At 52.9% G+C, this 14,232-nt stretch overlaps 1 pseudogene; it reads left to right on the top strand.

The window, feature by feature from the left end:
• Positions 1 to 8,462: 8,462 nt before the first annotated feature.
• Positions 8,463 to 14,054, top strand: LOC120383903 (annotated as a pseudogene).
• Positions 14,055 to 14,232: the final 178 nt, after the last annotated feature.

Genomic DNA, 14,232 nt, shown 5'->3' with positions numbered 1-14,232 from the left:
CTCAGGGATCAGTCAAGAGTGGACTGAGCCAGGAGAAAATCGTGGACGGGGATGTGGTGCAGGAGGGGGACCTAGAGGCAGAGGATGAGTTGGTGTTCACAAATGCATGAAGCCAGGAGCTCTTCTCTATTCCGGAGGAGGCTAGCCAGTCACAGCAGTCAGGTCAGAGTTTGGCGAAGCAGACACAGGACAGGAGGCCCCTGATAAGTGGTTTTGATTTTGGGAGTGGCTGAAGGGAGTTGCTGGGGAAAGGAGGGTTGCAGATGGTCCACTTGTTTCTTTGTGCTGAGTTTGCAGGAGGGATTTGCAGAAGTCTGCCTTGTGTCTGTGTGATGCGTGTACCCCTGGTTGAGAACTGCTGCTATATGCAAACAGGACTTCAATTGTATTTGCTTACAATGCTTCATCTACATGTGAACTGTGGGAGAGAGATGACTAGATATCCCTTGGTCTAGCAAAACCTGTTTGTCAACCCTGCCTAGATTCAGAATTTAAAACAGTTTCTGGTATATAAATGTAGTTCATTAAAGATCATCTGCCCAGCTTCTTGCAGTGATCCTGAGGACCAGTGTGACATGAGCCTTTATTAGAGACGGCCCATGGCCGTGGTGGATGAACACTATGAAAGCAATGCCTGAGGAGCAGGGCGTCTGTCAGGCCTGATCAGCGTTGCCCTCACAGAACAATGCGCCCTTTTCCCGTCAGCACTGCAGGGCTCTTAGTGTCATAGGAGGCAAAGTCTGGGGTAGGGGGCTGCATCGAGCCGAGTTGATCGCTAGGACCCAGGAGCGCCTGGGTGGGAGGATCGCTGGGCTCAGTCCCGGCCGCAGGAAGTGACTCGCAGCCGCTGCGGTGACTCTGGCTCCCGGGCTCCTGGCGAGATCCCCGAGCCCCGGGGGGCGGCTGGTGCTGGGAGCCCGGAGCCCTGGCTGCAGCCGGGAGAGGGGAATCTCCAGCAGGGCCCTTCCCGCTGCTCCCCCCCCAGGAGCCTCTCCCAGGGCAGAGCCCCCAGCCCGGCCCGGCCCCTGCCCCGGGGGCCCCGCTCGGAGGGAAGGTGAGAGAGACCCGCCCCCCCCCGGCACCCCCAGGCTGCAGGGGGAGGTTTGGCCCCGGGCTGCTCCCAGCGGAGCTGGCTGCGATTCCCGCCCGGGGCCCGGGAAAGCTGCCGCCAGCCCCAGTGGGGGCGGGGCGGGGGGCGCCAGCCCGGGCCGGGCTGGGGGTGGGACAGCGGCATGTGGGTGGGCGGGCGAGGAGCCGGGAGGATGCTGGGGGTGCAGTTAAGCGGGGACTGAGGGGAACAGGGTGTGAGGCCGGGGGCAAAAGGGGGGAGCAGAGGCAGGGGCGATGGTTGCACTGAAGGGAGGATGGGGCGATGCAGGGGAATTATGGGGCTGAGGGGGACGAGGCTGGAATGGAGGGAAGATGTGAGGAGGGGTCACTGCGAGGGAAAGGGGGATGGGGGGAGACTGAGCGCTAAAGGAGCTGGTGGGGAAGGGAGAGCCCGGGGGCAGGGATAAGGCGGAGGGGAGAGATACAAGGCAGCTCCACCGGCCCATGGGGTAAGGGAGGCTGAGGGGGCTGCTCTGCTCAGTAGGGAAAGCTGGATGTGATATATCTTGACTTTAGCAAGCTTTTGATAGGTCTCCCACAGTATTCTTGCCAGCAAGTTAAAGTAGTATGGGCTAGATGAATGGACTATAAGGTGGATAGAAAGCTGGCTAGATCGTCGGGCTCAATGGGCAGTGATCAATGGCTCCATGTCTAGCTGGCAGTCAGTATCAAGCGGAGTGCCCCAAGGATCGGTTCTGGGGATGGTTTTGTTCAACATTTTTATCAATGGTCTGGATGATGGGATGAACTGCAACCTCAGCAAGTTTGCACATGACAATAAGCTGAGGGGAGAGGTAGATACACTGGAGGGTAGAGTGACCTAGACAAATTGGAGGATTGGGCCAAAAGAAATCTGATGAGGTTCAACAAGGACAAGTGCAGAGTCCTGCACTTAGGACAGAAGAGTCCCAAGCACTGCTACAGGATGGGGACCAACTGGCTAAGCAGTAGTTCTGCAGAAAAGGACCTGGGGATTACAGTGGATGAGATGCTGGATATGAGTTGGCAGTGTGCAGGGGCGGCTCCAGGCCCCAGTACGCCAAGCGTGTGCTTGGGGCGGCATGCCGCGGGGGGCGCTCTGCCGGTCGCCAGGAGGGCGGCAGGCAGGCTGCCTTCAGCGGCATGCCTGCGGAGGGTCCGCTGGTCCCGTGGCTCCACCGAAGCCTGCGGGAAGTCCACCGGAGCCGCGGGACCGGCGACCGGCACAGTGCCCCCCGCAGCATGACAGCATGAAATGTCTAGAGCCACCCCTGGCAGTGTCCTTGTTGTCAAGAAGGCCAACGGCATATTGGGCTGCATTAGTAGGAGCATTGCCATAAGATTGAGCAAAGTGATTATTCCCTTCTATTCGGCATTGGTGAGGCCACATCTGGAGTATTGCATCCAGTTTTGGGGCCCCCACTACAGAAAACATGTGAACAAATTGGAGAGTTCAGCGGAGGGCAACAGAAATGATCAGGGGGCTGGAGCACATGACTTACGAGGAGAGGCTAAGGGAACTGGGCTTGTTTAGTCTGCAGAAGAGAAGAGTGAGGGGGGATTTGATAGCTGCTTTCAACTACCTGAAGGGGGTTCCAAAGAGGATGGAGCTCGGCTGTTCTCAGTGGTGGCAGATGACAGAACAAGGAGGAATGGTCTCAAGTTGCAGTGCGGGAGGTTTAGGTTGGATATTAAGAAACACTATTTCACGAGAAGGGTGGTGAAGCACTGGAATGGGTTCCCTAGGGAGGTGGTGGAATCTCCTTCCTTAGAGGTCTTTAAGGTCAGGCTTGACAAAGCCCTGGCCGGGATGATTTAGTTGGGTTTGGTCCTGCTTTGAGCAGGCAGTTGGACTAGATGACCTCCTGAGGTCTCTTCCAATCCTGATATTCTATGATTCTATGACTTGTTCCCTAGAAATGGCCAAATCAGCAGTGGGGGGTGGGCAGGGTGACTATCCATCCCGAATTGGGCAGGACAGGCCTTAAATGCAGAGTTCAAGTCCCGGTCCTGGGTCGAATGACTCCGGGACACCATTTGTCCCGGATCCCTGTGCCAGGGCTCGGTGCCTGCCCGAGGCTCAGGGGCAGCGCCAGCCTGTTCCCTTTGGGCGGGGCTGAGGTGGGCCTTAGCCCCCCTTGGCCATGAGCCCCCGCCCCTGCTCCTTCTCTTCTCCCTCCGAGGCCCTCCCCACTGGAGATCCGGGCCATAATAAGAGCCACCCAGGGAGCCCAGGCTGCAGTGGGGAGCCCCAGACCCTCCACCTACCCTGGGGGGTGGGCACATGGGCCAGGGGATGCTCTCGAGCACCCCTGCCCAGGGCAGGTGGAGGGTCTGGGCTCCCTGCAGTGGCCTTGGGCTCCCTGGGCGGCTCTTATCATAGCTTGGCTTCTGACCTGGCCAGGAGGCAGGACCTCAGGGGGAAGAGGCGGAGCAGGGGGTGTGGCCTTGGGGAAGGGGGGCAGGGGTCCTGTATGCAGGGCCGGCTCCAGGCACCAGCCTACCAAGCACGTGCTTGGGGCGGCACCTTGGGAGGGGGTGGCGATCTGGGTTTGGTCTTCTTGTTTTTGGTTTGGGTGGCGCGCCCGCGCCGCCGGGAGGGTGGGGACTAGGGCAGCACGCCGCGCTGGGGCGGGGACTTGGGCTGCGGGCGCGCCACTTGGGGGCGGGACTTGCTGCGAGCGCGCCGCCGGGGCGGGGACTTGGGCGGTGCGATGCGCTGCTCGGTGGGGGGGCGGGGACTTGGGCCGCGGGCCGGGCCGCGTCGCTCGGGGGGAGGGGGGGGGGGACTTGGGCCGCGGGCCGGGCCACGTCGCTCGGGGGGGGGACTTGGGTCGCGGGCCGCACCGCTCGGGGGGGGGGGGGCGGCGCTCTTCTTTTCTGCTTGGGGCGGCAGAAATGTTAGAGCTGGCCCTGCCTGTATGTGTCCCACTTTGCCTTTTGAAAGGTGGTCACACTAGGGGTGGGCAGGAGACTTCCCCAAAGGGCTGAGAATTTACAAGGCAAATGTCCCCCCTTCCTCCCTCCCCACCCCATGCACACACCCAGCTCCCAATTTCATATTTGTGTTTAAAGACAATTTCTTTATTTGGGCGGGGGGTGGTGGTGGTCTGACTCCTGGTCTGACAGCACTGAACAGGGGCTGGTCTGATTTCTGTGCAGGATTCGGTGTCCAGCCAGAGTCACTGTGAGCCGCAAGGAGTGGAATTGGGGTTTGGTTCGGGTTCAGTTGCAGTCGGTGTGTTCGGTTTTGGTTAGGGTTGGGAGTGAGCCCTGTGGCTTGCTTCAGTGGGAACTGAATTTGGGGCATGGGGCCTGCCTCAGGTGGGGCAATTGGAGGAGCTGCCCTAAGGGGTGGGTGAGAGGAGGCCTGTCTAAGGGGAAGAAGAATTGAGCAGCCTTTTTCCTTGGCCTTGAAGAGTTCATGTTAACTTCTGGGACAGGGAACCCCCACTTCTCTCCCCCCTCCCTCCCTGCTCCTGTGGGCTGCCCCCTTCTCTTCTCCTACTGGGACAGGCCGTTCCGGAGTGATCACATGCCTGGGGGTTGTTTTGGTGTCTTGTTTTATAATGAAAATGAGATCAGAGTAGGTTTTATTTTATTTTGACAAATATTGAACTGAAAAATTGCTGAAACTTTATTTTAACTGGTAGCCATTTTTCCCTGAGTTCGATTCAGATTCACGAAGAGGAAAAATGATGGTTTAAGTCTGGTTCCAGTTCAGTTAAGCAGATTGGTTCAAGCTGGTTCTCTGGTTCTGTTCTGGTGTGAGTCCAGGTGGGCAAATGAAATCTGCAGCCACTGGATTGTCCTCATATGGGATGGGGAGGGTTGGTTTTTGCTAAGGCAGAGGAGGCTGGTGTCTCTCTCTGTCTGCACATGATATTAGTACCCGGGAGTTAATTGAGCTCCCTGGGTCAGTTGATGCTGCCTCCTGCAGTGTGATCTGGGGCTCAGACTGAGCAACTGCTGCTCCCTCAGGGACAGACCTTCATTACCCCCCTCTGTGCCCAGCCCAGGTGGGGACTTTTGACAGTCCTGGGGCAGCCCAGGCTCTGCCAACCAGCTCTTGAGCCAGAGTTTCCAGGTGGGGGGTGGGGAGGGTTGGGGCTGGGCAGGCAAGTGACTTTGCACAAAGGGCTCTTTTCAGGGACCTGCTGGTGAGTTTGTACTGGAGGGGGAGGGGCTCCCCCATGCCAGCGGGTCCCAGGGCTGCTGCCCCCAGTGACACAGCCAGGCTCACACTGGAGAGCAAACGCCCATGGAAACGGGACAGTCCCCAGTTCTCCCAGGCAGAGGGGGAGGGAAGGAGACAGGAAGGGGAGGGGTGAGACTGAAAGGAGCAGCAGGAGCAAGAAGTGGGGAGGGAGGTTCCCAGCTCCCAGCCCTGCCTGGATCCATTCCCTGCACCCCCTGGGCCGACTGACTCTCCTAGGAACAAGGGGAGGAGCTGACAGAGGAGAAGTCAGTTTCTGCCCTGGCGGAGTCCCCGCGCTGCTGGGGGGACGTGCTGCTCTCAGGGACAATGTCAGGGGGAATCCCCCACAGTGGCTCCTTTGATTCTGCTCTTTTCTAGAATTTGTCTTAGAGACTGTAGCCTTTTATTTTATTTAAAGTTAATTTAGTAATGTGGGATTCCACCACCGTGGGTTTGGCTCTGGTGGCTACAGTTTCACACTTAATGGAGTAAAAGTCACCTCTGGTACTTGCTTTGGATTTACAGTCTCTAGGAACACATAAAGACCAAGGGCAGTGACCACACAGACATTCACAAGTGCAAAGTCTAGTCTGGTTTACAAGCTTTATTAAAGTTACGAGTACCCAGGCATATAGAAATTCCATACAGACCTATGCACGAGTTACAAACATAGTTATACTCCCATCCTCCTAGATACTGTTACGGACTGTGGGTCTCTCATGGATTGATCATGAGTGGAGGGATGGTTCCTGCTGGAGTTTTCCCATATATCACGGTGTATGGACATCCCGTCCCAAAAGGGGATGGGAAGTGGGTGCGTGGACACCACCAGTGAGTTTACTTGGCCGTGTCCAACCCTGCTAGCCCAGGGTCCAAGGACCAAAGCAAAGGCGATAGCCCCAGTGCCCAGGAAAGCATGGCCTAGTGGCCAGAGTTAATACACCCTTCAGTGCAGGGCATTGGGGACCTAGTGGCCAGTACCCACCAGCAGGGGGGGCTGGCAGCCAGGGTCAGCCCAACCCATTAGGCGACCTAAGCGGTTGCCTAGGGCACTAACATTTCAGGGGCGGCGACCGCAGCGGCCGGCTCTTCGGCCACCCCGGTCGTGGGTGGTATTTCGAGGGCGGGACCTTCCGCCGCCTCTGTCGGGAGCAGGAACCTTCCGCCGCCTAGGGCACCAAAAAAGCTGGCGGCGCTCCTGCTGTCAGCCCAGCCAGGGGGGACCCAGAGCCACTGTCTCAGCAGGGAATGCTACCAAAACATGCTGAGCTTACCCGGATGGGAGATACTCTTCCATCACCCTCCCTGGGTCACTTCCTGCCGTTGACTGCCTCACCAGAGACCATGAGGCTTCTGGGTCTCCAGCACATGTAGCTTCCTAGAACTCCATCGGTCGCAGGGGTCCAGGCCGGTTCTTGGGGCTTCCGATCTCTGCAGGCAGTGGCTGTAGCTAGTCCGCAGCAGGAGCATCCAGCCCAGGTCCTTCCCCTCCAGCCTCCAACCTGGAATGAGCTTAGCTTCCTCCTCTAGACTGCTACAGCATCTGGAGCATGCCGAGTCTGGCCTAGTGGGCGGGACTTTTGCTGTCCGTAATGTGGGTTTAAGCCTGGCTTGGCTACTGTGGGGGATGCACACCCCGTCACACTATGGAGAACTCAATTTTCCTAATCTGGGCACCCTCTTTTTATATGGTGATTCCGACTATACCTACATTCTGTGCATGTTCATGAAAGTGTCAACGCTCTTTGTTCTTACTGGTCTGGTGTCCCCCAGAAGCATGAGGGACCCCAATTTCTATTGGTCGGATAGGTTCTATTTAGTCTCATTAGCATTGACACACAATTTATATCCTGTGGTTAAGACACGTATTGAAAAAAGTTGTGCCATTACAACATTTTTGTGATTTAAAAATTAATCTTCTGGCTAATTTTTCACAATGTTACCCACTGGTACATCTTTGCCCGTAATCTTGTGGCATCGGGGCATTCTTCAGTGACATACTTCGGTCAGCATTTCTTAGCACCAAGGCCTAATATGGCTAAGCTAAAATCTTACAAGCTTCAACCTGGAGGCCTTGCGTTTCAATCCTGCTTACTTAGATACCTAATGCAAACCTATCCCTTCTACTACGAATCAGTCTTATACTTTTATAATCCTACAATTTAACTCTATTTAACAAAATGATTATATATGATGTAACATATGAATTAATCATAACATCACACAATAAATGACCAAAAAACTAAAATCATTGGCTACAGGACTCTGCCCCTGGGAGGGTTTAAAAGTGCCCCTGTGGGTTCAGCCCTGGTGGGAGGGACCAGGTCTGTGTTGTAATAAAGTGACTGAGGGTTTTCCCAGCGTGGCTGAGCCCAGAGCATCTGTCTGCAGGGAGAGAGCCTGGGGGGGATCACGGTGTGAAATGGACTCAAGCCCCTTCTGAAACCTCCCCCATCACCCCTCTCGCCCCGACAGGCTGAGGAATCACGTCCACGATTTGCTCCAGATTGTCCCAGCTTCAAGGACACAAGGAAGGGAAATGGCTGTGATGGAGCCAGCTCAGGTAGGGGATTTTTCAGGGAGGTGGTTGTAGGGGGGGTAGGGGCAGGAAAAACACAGGGTGAGGCACGGGGGGGACAGGGTGTGATAAACCTGCTGAGACATGTTCAGCCTGGGCCTGAGTTTTCTGAACAGGCCCATCCCATTCCCCTCATTTCTGAAACAGGAAACACCCCCCTGGGCAGGGCTGGGGAAACTGAGCAGACTCCCAGGGCTGGAGCCTGACCCCACTGGCTAGAGGCTGCTGTGAAATACGCAGGGAAGCTGCCGGGATTCGTGTCCCTGTCCCTGGCTCAGAGCTCTGCTTCCCGTATCAGCCTGTGGCTGGCAGGCGTGTGGGAAATGAGAAGACCCTGCCCTGCTCCGTGTGCTGGGGGACAAGGAGCTCTCACCTTCTCCCAGCCCCTGAAGCCTCCTGGCTGCTCTGAGCAGGGTGCGGGTTGGATTCTGCTTTTCTGGGCCTCCTTCTCTGTGACTAGTGGGATTGTGGCTGGGGCAGCAGGTGCTGAGTGGGGGACTCTTGTTGTTTCAGATGCCAGTGACCTTCGAGGAGGTGGCTGTGTATTTCACCCAGGGGCAGGGGGCTCTGCTGAAACCTGCTCAGAGAGCCCTCTACAGGGACGTCATGCAGGAGAACTACGAGACGGTGACCTTGCTGGGTAAGGGATTCCCGTGTCCTCAGCTATTAGATGCCGTGGGGTCTGTACATCTGAATCTCATCAGGTTCTTCTCTGGTCAGTTGGATTTGGGGAAGGATCACGTAGTCCACAGCTGCAGTGAGGAGAGACTTGCATCTCTATACCTTCCAAGGGAACAGGGGAGTTAGAAACCTAATGGACAGGCTAATTCATCCCCATCTCTCCAGCTTTCAGGGGATCAGAAGCAGGGGATTGTCCTGCCTGTATTATTTCTCCTTCACACACCGTTCACCTTGCACCATCTGTGGGGAGGGCTCCAGGTTCTGCAGGCTTAGAAATAGGCAGAAGTTTAACACCCAAACTCTGTGTGTGTGTCAGCAAGTCCCCCAGAGCATCTACCCTGAGACCTCCTAGTGAGGGGGTAACAACACCTCCCTCCCAGCCCCCAGATGTCTGCTGCTCCCAAGGGGTCTGAGTTACCACAATCCCATGTAGGGTCAGGTTAAACTCAGGGAATGTTCCTTTTGACAAATACTCTACCAATGCTCCATGCACCCTAAGCTTGCCTGATTTCACTCCCTGAGCAGTATTCCCCATTCCGAAACCTGACCTGATCGCCCAGATGGAACGAGGGGAAGAGCCGTGGGTCCCAGATCTCCAGGCTGCTGAGAAAAGGGAGAGCCCAAGAGGCACCTGCACAGGTGAGGAATGAGGGAAACTGAGACAGAAACATCTGGCAAGTGAAGGAAAAAGTTTGGACTCCCAAAAACTTACTGTAGGCGAAAGCCCTCAACTGGGTGCCCCATCTCACCCAGGTCAGGGCAGCAGTCACCTGGTGTCATAGCATCAAGGCAAATATCAGTCACAGCTTCCCATCCATCCTGTTAGCTGTGGGAATTTCCTCCCTCACTTTGCTTCCCTGGGAGTGTTGGGGTGGGATGTGGCAATAGAATCCAGTGTCTCCATCTCCCCAACAGTCACTGTGTTGTGTTTTCCCTCTTTGCTATTCCCCTTTCTGTCCTTTCTCCCCGGCACAAGCAGTGACTCCTGTCTGGATTCTCTCTCTCCCAGCAGGTGATAGGACAGTGAGTGAGAACAAGGAGGAGAATCAGCAGGAGGAAGGTCCTAAGAAAGTGGAACTGCAGGAGAGGTTTTTGAGCAGAGCTGAAGGGAATTTTTCCCAGCACTTGGAACAAGGAAATGCCTGGGGAGATCGACACAGATCAGAGATGCAGCTGGGAAGCTATCCTGGGAAGAAACTGGATGAATCCTCTGAATGTGATGGAGGATGGAAGGATCCCAAGGAAACCACAGTCCAGCAGACAAGTCTCAATGAAGAGAAACCCTACAAATGCCTTGAGTGTGGGAAAAGATTCCAGTTCAGTGCAAACCTTATTAAACATTGGAGAACCCACACAGGAGAGAAGTCCTATGAATGCTTGGACTGTGGGAAAAGCTTCAGTGAGAAGTCGCACTTCATTACACACCGGAGACTGCACACAGACGAGAGACCCTATAAATGCCTGGAGTGCGGGAAAAGCTTTAATGAGACATCACACCTTATGTCACATCACAGAACCCACACAGGAGAGAAGCCCTATAAATGCTTAGACTGTGGGAAAAGCTTCAGTAGGAAGCCTTATCTTATTAAACACCAGAGACTTCACACGGGAGAGAGACCTTATAAATGCTTTGAGTGTGGGAAAGGTTTTATCGAAAGTTCATCCCTTACTAAACATGAAAGAATCCACACAGGAGAAAGACCCTATACATGCCTTGAATGTGGGAAAAGCTTCATTCAGAAGTCACAACTTATTATACACCAGAGAGTGCACACAGGAGAGAGACCTTATAAATGCCTTGAGTGTGGGAAAGATTTCAGTAGTAGCTCACACCTTAATAAACATCAGACAATCCACACGGGAGACACACCCTATAAATGCCTCGACTGTGGAAAAGTTTTGTTGACAGAACAAAACTTACCACTCATCAGAGAATCCACACAGGAGAGAGACCCCATAAATGTTTAGACTGTGGGAAAAGCTTCATTGAGAAGTCACAACTTATTCTACACCAGAGACTGCACACAGGAGAGAGACCTTTTCAGTGCTGTGAATGTGGGAAAAGTTTTATTCGGAGCTCAGTGCTTATTACACATCAGAGAACCCACACAGGAGAGAGACCTTATAAATGCCTTGAGTGTGGGAAAGATTTTAGCGAGAGCTCAAAGCTTACTACACATCAGAGAATCCACACGGGAGAAAGACCCTACAAATGCTTGGACTGTGGGAAAACTTTCAGTCAGCGCTCATACCTTACTAAACACGGGAGAATCCACATGGGAGAGAGACCTTATAAATGCCTTGACTGTGGGGAAAGGTTCAGTAAGAGCTCAGAGCTGACCAAACATCAGAGAATCCACAAGGGTGAGACACCCTAGGAATAGCTTGAGTGCAGACACACATGAGTGACCACACAACAGAGAAACCTTGAATGCGGGGGAAGCTTCATTTGGTGCTCCCAGAGTATCAGGCATCCGCAAATCTGCACAGGGAAGAAACCTCTGAGATGTTTTCAGGGGGAAAAATGCTCCAAGTGGAGCTAACACCATGTTGGACATCAGAGACTCCTCCATGCAGCAGGGAAATGACTGGGGCTGGCAATGGTGACCAACCCATTTTCTCGTTCCCACACAGATCAGGGGTGTTTGGCTGCCAAGGATCCAGCTGCCCATTGCTGGGGCAAGGATCCAGCGGCAGCCAAGCTTCAGCTGGTCAGTGATCCTCTGGCTCTGCCTAGTCTGAATGGTTGGGGGTGGTGGAGCTGGGGAGCAGGGGGAGCTGGGTGCTGGGGCTATCAAGTGTTTGGGGATCAGGAGATAAGAGGCGAGGGAGAGCACAGGGGTAGAGAGGTGCTGCCTCTCCTCACTCAGCCCCTCTGTCCCTTCTCCCTGCCCCCTCTGCATTCAGACAGCACCACCGAGAGGGACTGGTTCCCACAGGGCCTTTTGTGGGAGGCCTGGAGATCCCACCTCTGCCTCCGCAGCATCAGCCTCTGAGTGTGTCTATGGTAGGAAACGTGGTCAGGATTAGCCAGCACATCTCTGTGACCCTGCACCAGATTTTCTAGTGTAAACTCTCCTTGAGCATCTTATGTGTAAGGCTAAGATTTTGTCATCAATATTTTTTAGTAAAGGTTGTGGACAGATCACGGGCAATAAAGAAAAATTCACAGAAGCCTGTGACCTGTCCATGACTTTTACTACTAATATCTGTGACAAAATGGGGAGGGAGAAGGCTCCAGCACCTATCACTGCTGGGGCTCTGGGGTCCCATGTCGGGTGGGGAGGTGCAGGGGCTCTAGCTGGGGTCTCAGAGGGCCTCCCCTCCTCCCCCCGCCGGCCACCTGCAGCTTGTTGCTCCGGAGGCGCCCCACAACCCATGGCAGCTGGGAGCTATGGGGGGCCCCAGCCGCCTACAGTGACTCAGAGCTCTGGGAGCCACCCATTGCAGCCAGGAGCTGTGGGGTGACCCCACGGCTTGCAGCAGGTCAGAGCTCCAGGGGGCAGCTCTCGGCTGCCATGGGTGGCAGAGGGACCTCGCAGCTCTGAGCTGCCACGGGCTGAAGTCACGGAGGTCTCTGGAAGTCACAGACTGCCTGAGTTCTGCGACCTCAATAATAAAATCGTACCCTTACTTATCTGTTCTGATCCCCTCCCATTCACAGAGTGATTGTTAATCCCTGAGTTCCCCCGTTGGGGCTGGATTCTCTCATTCCCAGATAGTCCCACATTACACCAGGCCATGCTGAAAAGCATTTAGTGTTTGTACATTTTCTCCCATACGCACAAGAATTAATTACATGCTAAAGAAATGGGGAGCAGGGACAGTAAAATGTGATGTTTTAGCTTCTGTGCTATCTCAGGGCAATGGGGTGAGTCTCAGGGATTCCCTCCTTCCCCCATCACCATCACGCTCCACTCTCAACACAGCAGCCTCTGTCCGAGCGATAGAGAGTTTTATCCTGTCCCCGTTCTACCCCTCCAGCTCCTAAGGTGTCACTTTACCACCGTGTCCCTGGCTCTCCGTGCTTAGGAATCACAAATTTGATGTCTATGATCAGAGGGCTGGAGAGGGAAGTGTCACAGACCTAGGAGTGGGTGGGGAAATCCCGTTGAACCTAAAGCACAGTTTGACCTTTCAGATCTTGTAGCCCTGTTTCCATCGATTGGTAAAATTGCTTCCTGGCTTTTTCTAGGCTAGTCCAGATCATTTGTAGATGGGAAAATTCGTCTTTCTTTCTCTTTCTTTAATTATATTGATGCTAAAACTTTTGCAACTAATACAACCAAATAATGAGGTGAGAAGTGAAGCCAGTTTAGCCACTTCAAAAGAAAATGGGTAAATTTATTTTCCTGATTTTGAGTCTTGAGATTGATGATTCTCTGGGATTTCACTTTATGAATGTGAAAGTTTTTTATAGCCTACCCTGGATTGTGGGTTTTTCTCTCTTCATGAAGACCATTCCGTCTCATACTTTGATATTGGTTTAGTTTGATAGGATGTAGGTCAGATTCATTGAGGCCTTCACAAGACAAATGATCATTTGCCAGAATAGTCCTTTTTTAGATTTTATTTTGATCTTTATCTAACCCTTTGTCATGAGATTTTTTTTTGTATCATTTGAACAGTGACTGTGATCAATGTCTCTAAACACAAACACTGATGGTGCGAGATACATTCACAGTGTGCAAGCCCGAGTCTAAAACAGGGAATGAAGTTACTGCCTGATCCCTGAAGTGATGTGAGATACCATTTGGAGGGGGAGAAGATGGGGGGAACAGAGCTGGGAAACTGCTGGGTTTGCTTCTCAGAGCTAGATGGCAGAGGCTGAGAACTGTGAACTCGCTGCACCAGTGCCAGAGAGAAACTTGAATTGGATTGTGAGTGTCGTGTGAAGCTGCCCCTGAAATCTAAAGGACCATGAACGACACCCCCAAAAATGATAGGGGGAGGGGCAGCATCTCCCTATTGCTGAGATGCCGAGGTTTGGCACAGGCAAGAAAGGAGCCAGGGATGTCAACAGAAGCCAGGCCAACACCCAGCATTGAAGCCAAAGGGAGATGGGGAACCTGACAGTCCAGCTGCTCAGTGTGACACTGCATCCCATATTCCTCACAGAGATACTATTATGATTATAGCATAACTATGATGTATTTTATACAAGATAGGTCATGTGACAGATAATTGAAAAGGTTATGATTTACTGAACATGATTATCCTATTCGTATGTATCTATTATTTTTGTATCTCAGGTTAGGAATATTGGCTACGCATCTGTATTAGAAATGTTTACACTTGGGGAACGCCCACTAGTCAAAAGATTGTCAATAGGGCTGTCAAGCAATTTAAAAATTAATCATGATTAATCATGCGATTAAACAAATTAATTGCAGTGAATCACAAGATTAACAAAATTAATCATGCAATTAATCAAACTGTTCAACAGTTATAGAATACCATTTATTTAAGTATTTTTGGATGTTTTCTACATTTTCAAATATATTGATTTCAGTTACAACACAGAATACAAAGTGTACAATGCTCACTTTATATTTATTTTTATTACAAGTATTTGCAGTGTAAAAAAACCAAAAGAAATAGTGTTTTTCAATTCACCTAATACAAATACTGTAGTGCAGTCTCTTTATCATGAAAGTTGAACTTACAAATATAGTATTATGTGGAA

This window comes from Mauremys reevesii, linkage group 15 (genome assembly GCF_016161935.1).
Source record: "Mauremys reevesii isolate NIE-2019 linkage group 15, ASM1616193v1, whole genome shotgun sequence".
Classification (NCBI taxonomy): domain Eukaryota; kingdom Metazoa; phylum Chordata; order Testudines; family Geoemydidae; genus Mauremys; species Mauremys reevesii.
The sequence above is the reverse complement of the archived record's forward strand: the minus strand, read 5'-3'. Positions and strand labels throughout refer to the sequence as shown.